This window comes from Charadrius vociferus, unplaced genomic scaffold (genome assembly GCF_000708025.1).
Source record: "Charadrius vociferus isolate BGI_N301 unplaced genomic scaffold, ASM70802v2 scaffold714, whole genome shotgun sequence".
Taxonomy (NCBI): Eukaryota; Metazoa; Chordata; class Aves; order Charadriiformes; family Charadriidae; genus Charadrius; species Charadrius vociferus.
In genome coordinates this window covers 2,947-16,820 of record NW_009647836.1, presented here as the reverse complement: position 1 = coordinate 16,820, position 13,874 = coordinate 2,947, and positions in this window count along the sequence as shown.

The following is a 13,874-nucleotide window of genomic DNA, read 5'->3' as shown; positions in this document are numbered from 1 at the left end:
ATAATTATTAAGCCTGTCGGCCAACGAGGGGTTGGAAATTGCTCCCCAAAACCCAGCGTAGACGTTTGCTTCCTGAGTATGTATTTATAGCTTCTGAATGAATCAAGTCACGACCGAAAAGAAAAAAAAAAAGGTAATTGTGCTTGCAAGTAAGTATTTAAATATTTACATTTTAAATATATTTGCTGCCAGCTTCTGTTAGCCAGAAGAAAAGTAATTTGGGAAATTACAACCCTTCCTATTTCCCACATTTTTTAAGATAATAAATGCATATCTGAATTTAGCATGCCCTGAAGCGCGGCTGGCCAAAGTTGAAGGCAAAGAGTGAGCCCAGGCTGATTGCTCACTCGAGTAAGGGTGCTGCCGGGGAGGGAGGGCTGCAGAGTTTGGGAGGTGGCGGGGATGAAAACGTGTCTCCTTCGGGCTGGAAAACCCAAATCTCTCAGGGAGGCTCTTCTCCTGCATGCGAAACCGGGCACCAGCCAGCGGCTGCACTGATTTCTCAGGTTATGACCTCAAGCAACAAAACCGCCGGGTACGGCCGGTCTGCTCGTCCTCACGCTTGGCCGACACAAGTGTTGGCCTTAGTCATGTTTCCCGAAACCCTCCCGCGGGGGTAGCACAATGCAAGTGGGTGGGGGAGATGATGTTTAGGGTCATGTAGGTGATGCTGTGCCCCGTACCCCAACCTACACCTCATCTGAAGTCACGCTGGAAAGTCCAGGGAGCGGGATGCGTTGGAGCATCAGAGGGATGAGTAAGTAGAGGACATCATGAAGCAATAGGGCAGATGGGTTCCTGCAGAGCCCACCCCTGAGTCAGGGCATCATCCCCAGCACCCTTCCTTCTGCAGGTGCTACAGGTGGCCAGCCCCCAGCACCCTTGCAGTGAGTGTTTTTAAATTGTTGGTTTCCTTTATTGCTATAATTTTGGAGGGGGGTGGGGGTGGTGTTTTGTTTTGGCTTCCTTGGCATCTATACGGAGAGGGTTTTTCCCATGGAAATTTCTGTCTCCTGATCAGGACGAGGAAGGAAGCTCGCTAGGGCCAAAGGAGATTTGAAAACAAAGACGTGTTTTGGGTTCTTCCTGCTACCGAGGGTTTTCTAGCATGTTCCTTAACATTTTTCTGATGTCAAGAAGCCACCAAAATCTCTTCCAAAACGATATGCTGAGGTGTCCAAGACACACACCACCATGTGCTCAGCACAGGCAAATGAGTGCTGTTGGCCACAGGGATGCTCCATGACCTTACTTACTGTCACAGTCAGACTAACTGCATGCTCATCCTCGGGTGACAACAAATTTTGAAGTGATTTTTGGTAAATTTTGCCAATTCATAGGATTTAAATCCACGTCTGTTGGAACTAAGCTTTGTTTAGGTCACCGGTCATAGCCTTGAGCTGCTTGCAGCAGTTCCTACCTTTCTAAGAGGTCCCTGGGACAGATGTCTGCTGGGACCCCTCTGTGCAATTGAGTAGCACTGGCGGATAAATGCTTGTGAAGCCTGTTGAGAGACTCTGATGGAAACTGCAACGGGAGTTGATGGTATTATCAATACTATTAATCAAACTCGGTAAAAGCAGACGCTGTTTTCTGTTAGCCGGGGAAAGTGTTTCTTTTATTATCACCCATAGCATTTAACCTGCTGTGTTTCTGCTGATGGCCAAAGGGGATATTTCCATAGACCAACAAGCCAAAATCTCTGTTTTCCCCTCCCTTCTGGGTTCATCTCTTCTCCAGCCTCTTCCCCTCCTGCCAGCCCATCCCACGGTGCTGGCATTGGCCTCTCTCATGCCCTTGGGATGCTCATGGTATTGCTGCAACCAAAATGCACACTAGCCAAATAATCCCCATGACACAGTTTGTGGTCACAAATGCTTCATCACCTTCCTCATATGACGAAGGGGAAAAAATCCAACAACCCTCTACAATGACGTCAAAAGTTGTTGGTTTAATTGGTTGGTGGTAAATACGTTCTTCAGCTGACGCTCATCGCGGCGAATCGTCCCTTCTTAAGCCTGTGCAAATAGCCTAAGGATGCAAACGCCAGACTACAAACCCTGCAAGTATGTGGTTCCTCTTGACATCAAGTTGCCTTCTATAATCCAGTGGGTTTAGTGGTTTAAGTTTTTGCATTGTTTAATAGATGCTGTTTTGTTTTTTTTATCCCCAGGCTGATTATGCCACCAGCTCAGACGGGGAAGAGCAGAGATCCCAGCAACCAGCTTTGCTTCCTTTTGCTGTTCCCAGATGATCCCTGCCTCGATTTCTGGAGGTTTTTGGGTAAAACTTGGCCCTGTTAAAATCAGTGGCAACTTTCCCACTGACTTCAGTCAGGCTGGGATTTCACTCTCCCTGCTTTACCTTTTCATCATTGCCTGCAGTGTGAAAAGCTTTGGTTGGGAGCTTACCAAAGCAAGAAAATCAGCCGGACTCTGGAAATACTGTTGTTTACTTTAAAGCACATTTTGTTTCCATTTTGCTATAAATATAGATGAAGTGAAAATCTGCTGTTGTGTAGGGCCTGTCACTTCAGCAGCAGCTTAGCAGAATTTCTCATATGGTCTCTCCAGCCCACGGAAAATCATTGCGGGGATGTTGGGCCCAACCCTGCAGAGCATCAGAACCTTTTGATGCCCCTGCAAATAGGTGGGAGCTTAAAGCTTCTCTGCCATGGATTAAAAAAAAAAAAAAAAAAAAAAAAAGAACAGAATCTCACCTCTTTTTTACCGCAGGCTGAGACTGTGCATCCTGCAGAGAGGGAAAAAATAGCAAAAAAATCAGAAAGATGACACAGATGTGTTTTCAGCAACGTCCATTTAATTCCAGCACAGGTTCACATGCAATGCGTTAATGTATTTAGGAATTCATTCTGGTGTCAGAGCTTGGGCTGCGGGTATTTTTCTTAACTAGTATTTAAATGAGCCGAGAACACAGAAGATAAGTAGGAAAAGCAGACCATCAGGAAAGCGAAAATGGATAATAGATGTAAACTGCTTGTGCTCAGCTTGCTGGAAGACTTTTGTAACACCTTAAGCTCTTGTGTATTTGAATTAAAATGTACCTGGTCCTTGGACGGGCAGAAGAAGACAAGTCCTGCCCTCGCCAGCAGGACTGGCACGCACAGAGCAGGGACCTGGTTTGGGTCCCGGATTGACGAAGGGTCGGCAGAGCCATGGGAGAGTCCTGGGAGAGGTAATGGGTGGCTTTAACCCACTTTTGCACCCCCCAGCCTCTGCCCCCGACACCTGTCAGAGCATGGGGGAAAGACGTGACTACTTCACCCCACATCTCACGGGTGCTCCCCAACACCTCAAAAGCATCATTCCCAGGACGCTCTTTCAGAAGGGAGATCGCCTTTCACAGCCAAATCCTGCCTTACTGCCCAAGGTCTGGAATTGAGGAGTACGCCTGCTCTCACCGTGCTGTGGAAACCTGTCCTGGGCCGGTGTATTTTTATTCTGATTTTGAAGGAAAGCCTCAATTTCACCATGCAAATTCAAAACCTGTAAAGAACAACCCGAACCCCTCAGTTTAGGGTTTTCTACGGAAATCCATGCCAGTTTAAAACAAGCATCAGTGTGAGGAGACCTCGTCCTGTTGCGTGCATTTTCTCCTCCCTGCAAATGTAGAAACACCGTGCTGAAAGGCACAGACTCGAGGCTCTGTAGACATTTATATGAAAAGTTATTGTTTACAGATCTGTCAGAGATTTAGCTTTGATGATGTAACGTTGGCAAATGTCATATGTAACTTCCCTGACACTGTTTTTCTAACAAATGGCTCTTTTTCTCTGCCTTGACCAGAAAGAAAAAAAAAGAAAGGAGTTTGAAAGGACCCTGAACCTTAAAGCCATTCGAGTTTTGTTCAACGTCTCCCAGATTTGATTTGATAAAATAGCTGACCTCACACTACAAAACTTGTCTCCTGGAGAGTGCTGTTGCTACCCCAGTGCTATCGCTTACAGGAAAAACTACCCTTTTATTAAATACTGTGATTGAAACTGGAGTTAGAAATGCACCCTCTCCTGTATTTCTAGGGTGGCTGAGAGTCTCAAGACGAGCAGGGCTGGCAAGCAAACAGATTGGGCTTTTAAGGAAGATCTCAGGTATCGCAAATGGTGGTTCAGCGGGAAGAAAAATATCTCCTGAAGAAGGGGAAGACACCTTCAAGTGGAAGAGGGAGGAAATCAGCCCTGACTTGAGGTCTGGGGGAGGTCAATTCCCACCACGTGGCAGGAGCTAGAAAAATGGGATGAATTTAGGGGAAAATGGAGCAGGGAAGGAGCAAGGAGAGGTGGGTCACACCCAAAAAAATAGTGTGACCAGGAGGCTTTCTATTAGGGCTTAGCATCTCTTATTTTAGAACTAGAGGCAGGCAAAGGGGGAAGGCACGGTGCATCTCAACGAAGCATCTGCAGCCTGCAAAATACCTCCCACAGTTACCCATCTGGTATCAATATCCCCTCCGTGTTTTAGGAGCTGCCTTGGGAGATGCCACAACTCAGCTGCTTCCAGCGGTGGCGGGGGAAGGCAGGGGGATGTACAGGTAAATTTTAGCACCTACTCTGCCACCCCCTTGCTGGGACCCAATGCCACAGCTGGAACTTCGCACTGGGTCGTTGCTGGATACCGAGCTGAGGGCTCGCCGCAGCCCAGAGCGGGCAAGGAGAGGCAAAGCTGGGGAAAAAAAAAAAAAAAAAAAAAACCATAATTCATTAAAGATGTATGTGATTAATTAAGGGCACGCAGGATGAGAGCCTTCCACAACTTTACGAGGTTGCCTACCGGAGCGTGGTGAAATGGGACCAGGCTTGCGGTGGAGGGAAACTCTCCCCGATGGCGACACTGCCCACAGAATGCAAACCAAGGCCAGGAGCAATTCCTTGGGTTTGACCATCTGAAGCCTTTAAATGAACTGTCAACTTCCAAACATGCATTAATTTAGCCCACACAAAAAAAAATCCCTAGCGCTGAGCAATCGAGTAAGAGCGGGCAAACACCTTCAAGGCTGCTTTTTTGGCATGCCAAGCAAGCTGGGTCTGAAAAGTGGTGCCTGCAGGGGGTGGCATCTCTCCACCAGCATCCGGAGCAGCCTGTATGATGGGGCAGTTTGGGGGAGGAATGTGTAAATGGGGGGGTGCCAGGTGGAGATGCTGTGGTCTTCAATTTTAACCTGTGTGGTCAGAGAGGCTCAGGCTTGGTTCATGAAGAACAGAGTTTGGATTTCTCCATGGAGAACAGTTCAAGACTTTGTTGTCTGTCTTCTTTTTTCTTGGATATGGGGAAAAAAGTAATCCTCCTAAAGGCTTCTAGGGGATTTTCTGGACCTGGCCACAACCAGCAGACTTGGCACAAAGGTGAAGCGCTGCCGATGGCAGCAGGAGGGTGTTGCCTACATCCAGCCTCTCCCTTCTTACCTGTGGGAGGGAGAGTCTCATCAAAGTCTCCCTCTTGTTTCTCTCTCAAACAAGAAAGGTTCCCTGGACACTGTCCAGAGCTGAACTCACTTGGCTCTGACAAAAAAAATAACAACCCAGCCTGGGCTCCAATTTTATTTACCACTCAAGCTTGCTATCCTTAAAAAGCACATTACACTTGATTTCTGGCCAGACATCCATTTTATTTTTTTTTTTTATATTGTCATTATTTGCTCCTGCTCATCAGTCCCAACAAACAGGAAATCCATTATTCATGGCAAAGTAACAGCGAGGTGCAAACACGTCTCTACAGCTGCTCCGGCTGCGTGTTGCGGGATGTAAAAGGGCTCCTCTCCCTGCTGAGCATCACTGCCTTTGGTCTGAGACATGTTCGTAATAACCCCCTTGCCCTACCATGATCCTGATGGCAAAACAGTGCTCTTGAAAGCATTTTAGCTAATGCAGATCTAGCTGATCCTAATAGGATGAGACAAATAAAGGGAGAAGGAAAATGGTAGAAAGTGTCACTATTTGGTTTAGGAGTGGTCTCTGGAAATGCGAAATATCTTAGCTTCACCTCAAAAAATTGTAAAAATCCACTTCTTTCAGGTGTGAACTGTTCAACACTCAGGAGAGGAAACCCTATGTGCTGCTGGGAAGTGATGCAAGCATCTTTCTTCCCGTGTGTTGCAATAAGCTCATTACTCCGGCATTGCAGGGGCCACTCCTGGGGCATCACACCTGATGCACTTAAAATATCTGAAAAGCGAGTATTTTCCTTCCCTCCCCTGCTGTCTCCTAAGCTGTCCAAAAGGAAAAAAAAAAAAAAAAAAAATCCTGGATAAATATGCGTTTCACTAGTGCTTGAAATGAAGGTTGGCTCCATTGGGGGAGTCCAGCAGAGGGTGGATGGAGATCTGAGACAGGAAGCGAACCCACTGTAATGGAGAACGTTGCCAGGATCTATCCATTTCAACCTGCACTGCACCTCAGCTCTGCAAGCCAGCCGCTTGTGTAGCCCGTGGACTGTCCCTGGTTTTGGCAATGAGGTCAAGGGAAGGTGGGTCAATGGTTGGAGCTGCCAGCACACAGCTTACGAAGCCCTGACCTTGTCCATGCCACCCCGGCTGACACTGCCTTGGTACTGGGGGTCTCTGGATGGGACCCAGGGAGAGGATTGGTGTTAGATGTTGCACCAAGCTGGGCACTTCTGCTGCAGACTCAGACCAGCAAAATAAACTCTGCTGGTGGAAGCTGCAACTGGTCCCCTATGAATAGTGAATATCCAGCACTGGAGCCAGAGCTAATCCTTGTGCTTGGGAGGACGTGCAAACGTTTCCTGATTTGTCCTGTTTACTTCTGACTGGTGATCCTTTGACTCACCCCTCGTTGGAAGAAGAGGATGGCATCCATCAGAGGTTACCTTAGATGTTGCTACCCATGCTGCAGGACTGATGGGGAAAGAGAAAATGGAGCAACTTCTTGAAATGTAGGCTGCGTCTCCCCTAAAACACCACCTCTGGGCTGGCTGCTTCCCAAGCAGTATTTTTTTTCACCTTTCTATGCGTCCAAAAGAGAGTTTCTCCATGATATGTGTTTACCACTGTTTTCCTGGTGCTCTAGTGAAGATGCTGGCACTAAAAGGAGAAAAGCAAGTTGCTTCCCCCTGCAAGCGGCCTTTCAGCAGTGAGATAATGCTCTTCCCAAAAGTGCGTGTTCACTGCTGCTGGGCCATGGCCAAAAGCAGCCTCCCCACTCCTTCTGGAGGTGACAACAATGCACATGTGTGTCATTTTCTGATCTCTGTGGAAATTGTAGGACTGATATTCACGGCTGAAAAAAAACTGATTTGGAAAATCAGCACCCACCCCTCACCCCCCCTAAAGACTCCACCTTCCAGATTGCTTCACTTCTATGTCAAGTGCCTTCGCGCATCTTGCTTTCTGCTGCCAAGGCTGTGTCCTCCCCTCAAATGACTCAGCCCCACGTCGTCTTGCTGGTTCCAGTGGGAGGGGACAGGAGCCGGAGCAGTGGTGGGTCAGGGATGTCTCACAGTCCCCGGAGCAACGGCGGCCACCCCTAGCCTGGGGCTGGTGTCCACCTCCTGCGCTCAACATCTCACTAGAGATCTCCAGGGAATTGTTTCTAGTGCAAAACCAAAGATTTAACATTAAAAAAAAAAATCCCTAAATTATCAAAATATATCTAGACAGGGCCATATATCCCTGACACACCATGCAGACAGGCGTCCAAGATTACCCTGAGGCTCTTTGCTCTTGGACCTTCTTCAAATGTGCACTCAGTCAGGAGCAAATCTGCCTCACCGTGGCACAATATTTGGGCTCTTGAAGAGAATGAGAAGCTTCATCTAGTTGTCCATTTTGCTACTAGAGGTTTTCAGGGAAAAGAGTGTTGTGTGTGGTTATTTTGGGGGCATTGTACTGCTGGAAATGGTCCATGCAGTAGGAGCCTGAAGAAGGAAGGCTTGAACCTCTTCCAGTTGCTCTATCTTGTATCGCTGCATTTTGGCAAAACACAGAACAAATGAGCAGCAGAGACAGATAAACAAGCTTAAGGTAAACATTATCTGCATGTATATCCTGATTTATAATGTACGTGCATCAGTTAAAAACTTACTTGAATTTACCACAGTGTTTTAAGTAATGTTATTAAGAATGTAACTTCTTAGGAAAACTCAGTCTGTTTTTAGCCCAGACATGCAATTAGGGGAATTAGTAACATGATACGTCATCTTCAAGAACACACAGATACAGTGGTCAGAAACCTCATGCAACCCTCTGGAAGGAAATTTAGCTTGCAGCATATGAGAGTGCTCTCTTACAAGCCTCCTCCTTCTCACTGAGAAATAATGCGACCTCTGAGCCAGCGCACTGCCCGTTTTGAGTGCTTTGAGGATGAGGCCATGGGTTTAGTGTTCTCCTTTTTGGGGAAGAAAAGGGGCAATGAAAGGGGCTTCAGAATGTTCACACACAGCAGGGCATGAGGAATCTGTGGTGGCATTGGTGGAAAGAAGTAGACCTTGTAATTCACAGCTCTCTCCTCAAAGGCGCCAGGTGAGGTCAGGGTTTGGTTCATGCTCATTGCATGGATTTTTTGGGTATTTTAGGCTGAGACAAGACCAAGAAGAAAGTCCAGTGAGAGCTTTGGATGAGATTTGGAGGCACATGACATAGCTTTGGAGAGCAGCACCATTATTTTGGAATATTCAGGGTTCCTGCACCAGAAGCATAAATCAAATAACACCTGAGCCCCCGAACTCTACAGCAAACCTTGGCATTTACTCCTCTGTTTAGGACTCATTCATTTAGTAAATCAGGGGTAAAATCAGGGGGGACAGGTCAGAGCAAAGAGATCATTAACTCTCCTGTAGCTCCTGCCACCGCGATGCATGGTCTTGCATCATCTCCCAAAACCATGGCTGTGCAGCTCCTCCACCCCTTCTTGTTGCACCGCCATCAGGGCCTCGTCTGCTCCTGGGACCATGGAAAATTCCAGATAAAAAGCAAAATCTCCCCATCCCTGCTTCCTTCCAAGTGTTCCAGAAACTCCAGCTGAATTTCACAAATTCAGGAGGCTTTTGGCTAGTTCGCGTAAGCCAGAGTCCAAATTTTTGGTTGCTGAACCAAGCCTTGAGACAGGCCATTGAGGTTTCTGTATCGCTAGCAACAATCTTTGCTTTTGTTTTTGTTTTGCTTTAGGCCTGCAGCACTACTAAATGATGACCTGATCCTGCTATGTGGACGTATGTGAGGACAGCTAAGAGGATCGGAGACTTATCAGTAATAGCTGCAAATGACAGAGGATCCTGCAAAAATACTGGAAAATATGAAAAGGCCGACGAAGCAGGGAAAAACAGTGATCCAAAAAGGCTTTTTTTCCCTTCCCTTACGAAATGATGCATTATCTGGAAATCCCACTTTATGGTTTGGAATTTGGTTTTGTGTTAGCTTCTTTCAGTGACCGATTCTGAATAAAGAGCAACCGCAGAAACAGTACACCAAAGCAACAGCAGTGGGTGGCCAATTTCTGCCTTACCACAAATATCCTTCCATACTTGACAGTCCAGATTGAAAACATTTTTTGTTGTTGTTTGTGTATCTCATCTTCAGTCAGTCTCAAATTGGAGAAGAAATGATCAGTTCGATGGTTTCTTGACCGAAAAAAAAAGCCTTCTGCTTCTCCCGCAAATCTCTTCATGACCCATTGCGGTGTTTGAGGCCCAGAGCTGTTCTGGTCCATGTGAATGGTTATAGTCCCTCTCTGTAAGCCACCAAGGGCCAGATTTGCAAACACTGTTGGTTGCCTTGTGTGGGATTTCTGCAGAACTGGGGTTTCCAAAACAAACATGGGTTTCTCACCTGATGGACTTGCCTAGAGCGGGTGGAGTGCAAAGTCACTGCATTTTTTTAAACTTCAAGTTCTTGGCTGAAGATATCTCAGTCAGGGAGATGCTTCTACCCAAGGAGGAGGATCCATATCCCCCTCAAACATGCATTTACACCTCCGATCGTGCACAGCCCCATTGATTTAGTACACACATACATTTCTGCAGCTGGGGTCTTGCACCATAAACTGTGGCAGGGAAGACTCTTGCCAGACATTCATACAATACATAGCACACTTGAGTCCTGATTTGTGCTGGGATTTTTGCAATGCATAAAAACACCACCCTTCCCCAAGCGACACAGCCCCGGTTGAAGACCTGTTGTCAGCCCACAACATCTCATTTTTACTACCAGACTCCCATGTAACGGAAAACATCACCCACTTCCATTCGCAGATGTGCTTCTGCACAACGTCAAGGCTCGTCCTTGAAAAAGTTGTTGCTGCAGAATTATAAAGCCACTGAAGGCAAAAGTTTATGACACGAGCTGCGATCCAGGCCTGCTTCCATGCCCTGTTGTGTGCAACCCAAGCGCGCTTTAACCAACCGCAAACCTTGGAGATTAGCACATCCTGAACCTGATGTAAGACTGCAGCAAAACCGCTCAGCGAGGGCCAAACGTACATGTCTGAAGGGGAAATAACTTCACAGAGCATTAGGCTATTGCTTAACTTGGGATTTTACTGGAGGTGGATACTTTTTTTTTTTTTTCATTTGCACATTTCTCTTGATTCGGAAAGGCTAATTTTTCCTGGCTTCTCTTCGTGGGTTTCATGTTGAGTTCAAAATTGAATCGGGGCGGTTAAAAACGTAACAGGATACATGCTGTCCTCAGCTCTTCCCTTGCAGGCTCTCCTGCATTCACTGGAGTTTATGGTGAGAACAGTTTTCAGCTCAACAACAACTATCTGCAGTCATTTATGCACGTAATTTCAAAGCATGTTGGCCCAGCCCTGCAGCTGCTGTAATTCCTCATCCTTAGCAAAACTCTGGATTTACCCAGCTCTCAGGTGGTGCCCTCGTAGTTATTACTTTTCTTCCAGATGATAGGCAGTCAAGTCCAGTGCAATCATTTATTTTTTTAGGGGACGTGATACCTTCGTGGCCTCACAGCTGAGTGGGAAGCATGGTCTCTCCCCCAAGCACTAAAGCTTTACCAGTATAACATCCCTGGTTGTTTTAATAATCATACTTGATACGATCAAATAACCACGTATGTGATTCATAGCCCTCTGCAGCAAGGAAAAGGCTGAAATTTTTAGGGCTAGGGGAAGATTTTTACACCAATTATTTGATTTTGCAGTCTAAACCAGCCAGAAAGTCCTCTTAGTCTGGCCTGAGTGCTGTGAATTGTCCTTAGGAAAGCATCTCTGTCTCCGCTTGCTGTGGGAACAGAAAAAAACCATTAAATCAGGAGTCTTCCAGAAGGTCCCATTCTCTTCCCTTTTGCCTCTTTCCCCTCCCATTTTGGATCAGCACAGGGGTGAGAAGGGAGCCCTGTGACGTGCAGGATACAACGTCTTCCTCTCCAAAGAGGCATCTTGGAAACCACCAGCCTCGGTCAGCAAATGGGTCTTTGCCCTTAGCTCTCCTGCTCTGCTGCCCCTGGGAAGAGACACGGGAGCCTTGTGCAACGCTCCAGCATCAACAACACAATTTTGAGGGTTGGCAGCTCCCGTTAGGTAGAAAACAACCCAAACTGCCCCGGGCATCCCTGCTTTGTTCCCATGCCAGTGCCAAGCTGGGACGCTCTGCCTCCTGCACGCCTCAAGGGACAGGAAGGATGGTGTGGTCCCCACTCAACGTTGTTCATCGTCAATAGATGACGGCACCCGATTATGATGGAGGTGCGGAAGAGCTCTCTTAATTCATCTGCCAGTTCAGCCCTTTTTGTTGTTGTTTTCCATGAGAACACGATATGTTTATCTAGCTTTGATTATTTTTTTTTTGTGTTGCTTTGTAGTTGAATTAACTGATTATTACTTTCATCTGGTTCCCTCTGAAGGGTCAGATGAAGCCCAAATAATAAAATTGGATGTGAGTGTGTGTATGTATTTATAATTAATAGGTTGCATACTGAAAGAAGTGGGGTCCCAAAAGAACGTGTAAAAAGAAAATGCTCTAAAATTCAGTCTTTATTTTGGTTCAACCTCAACAATTTCCTGCAAAGTATAAGCGGTGATATAATACGGGGCAGATCAAACCAAACTCTAATTCTCTTCTGCTTCTCATGCCAAATGTCATCCCCTTAAGATGTGCTTTTCTCCATCTGGCGATTTTGGCTTCCCTATGTTCTCTGTAAGTCTTTGGACCTTTTGCTAAAATGTTTGTGATATGACTCAGAATAACAAACAAAACATGCAGGACCTTCCTTCAGTCGAGCACAATACTGGCAATAAAAGGAGCTGGCTCCACCAGAGGATTTTATAGGGACCCCACTAAAACCCAAAGGAGAGAAATAAATCAGCAACTGATGCTTTGCTTGATTTTTATTTTTTTTTAAGAAAAATCAGAACTGTTTTTCAGTAAAGTTAGAACTTTTCCATGTTTTCACCAAAACAAACAGAAAGCAGGTGCGCGCTGAAAGAATTTTGGCCAGGAAAGCGCAGAGAAGTGCATATGGGTTTTCCTGTGAGCGTTTACAGTTAATAGGCTCAATATTGCTTTTAGTTATGTCAATGCAAGTTTTGCCATTCCCTTCGAAGAAAGCAGGCACAGACACCTACGGAATCACGGTATTCCTTTGGGAAGCGAGTGCGAGACGTGCGAAGGTAGTTTTCTGCTAGTCTGTGTATTTTAGGGGTTGTCACAATCCCATCCAAATCCTTTGCGGTGCAAAACGGCGCTCTGCTCGCTGAAATTTTGCTCCAAAAAATAGAGCTGTTCCTTGCATAAAAATGTATATTTCTGGTGAACAGAAAGCAAAAGCAGTCCTGTTTTCCAGTAGTCCTCAGCCACTCTTTTGGCGGCAGTTTGGTTTTTGCTTTTTTGATTCAACGCCTGGTTTTACCGCAGCGGTGGGAGGTGGTTACGTTCAAAGCCGTGAGAATTTTTCCACGGTTTTGCAGTTTCCTCCTGGGAATTTCTTCCTTTGTCCGATAAGACCGTATTTCCTACCCTTTTCTGTGCAAGCCCAGGGCATCACCGTCGTTGCCATGACCACCTAAGGATGCAGGCCTGAAACTAGAGGCAGTATTTTTTTTATTTTTTTTTTTTTTGGACAAACGAGCGCAGACATGCGAGAAGAGCCGTTAGCGGGCAGAGCGCATCTCCTCCATGACGGAGGGTGCAGCCTCTGCTTTGTGCCAGCCCCGCCGCGTTCCTCTCCGGAGCACCTACGAGCTGCCGAGGGACGTCTGAGCCAACACGTCTTAATGCACAGAAATCCAGAGTGTTTAAAACCTCTCGTATCCATGACCATAAAAGTACAGCAATTCCATGAGCGCGGATGCCTTATACATGTGCGCTGCCGGAGGGAGGTTGCCAGTTTGGCACTTGGCAGCCGACGCCTGACACGGGCAGTAAAACCCATTTGTCACCGAGAAGTGTATTTAATCCCTGTTTATAGAAATCCTAATGCCTTCCCTCGGGCGAATGGGTCCTTCTGCCTGAAACCTGGCATGCAGGGACCCGGTGTGCTCAGAGGGAGAGCCAAGACCAAGGGCAGAGATTGGCTTGAACGGGGACTGCTGCCACTAAAAGTGGTGACATTAGGGCTCAGGGAACTCTGCAGAAATCCTCCTCCAAAACACAGCCTCCCAAAGCAGCCTGCAAGCTAAAGGACCACTGCCCTTTCCTGTCTCAGTCCTGTCCTCCTGACGTGGCCATCCCTTCACGGGGAGGTCACATCTTTAATGTCCCTCCCATGAGGGATCCCTTCCTCTTTGCGGAAGAAGCAGAAGACCTGGCTTCTGGCCCTTGTAATCATCGGTAAAAAATAGCGAAAAGAGTGTAGCTGAAATGCTCCGAAAGCAGAAAACCACACTGCTTTCCACTTCCACAGTATGGGATTTATTAAAGAAAGCCCTGGGACGTGAGGAAGGAAGAGCG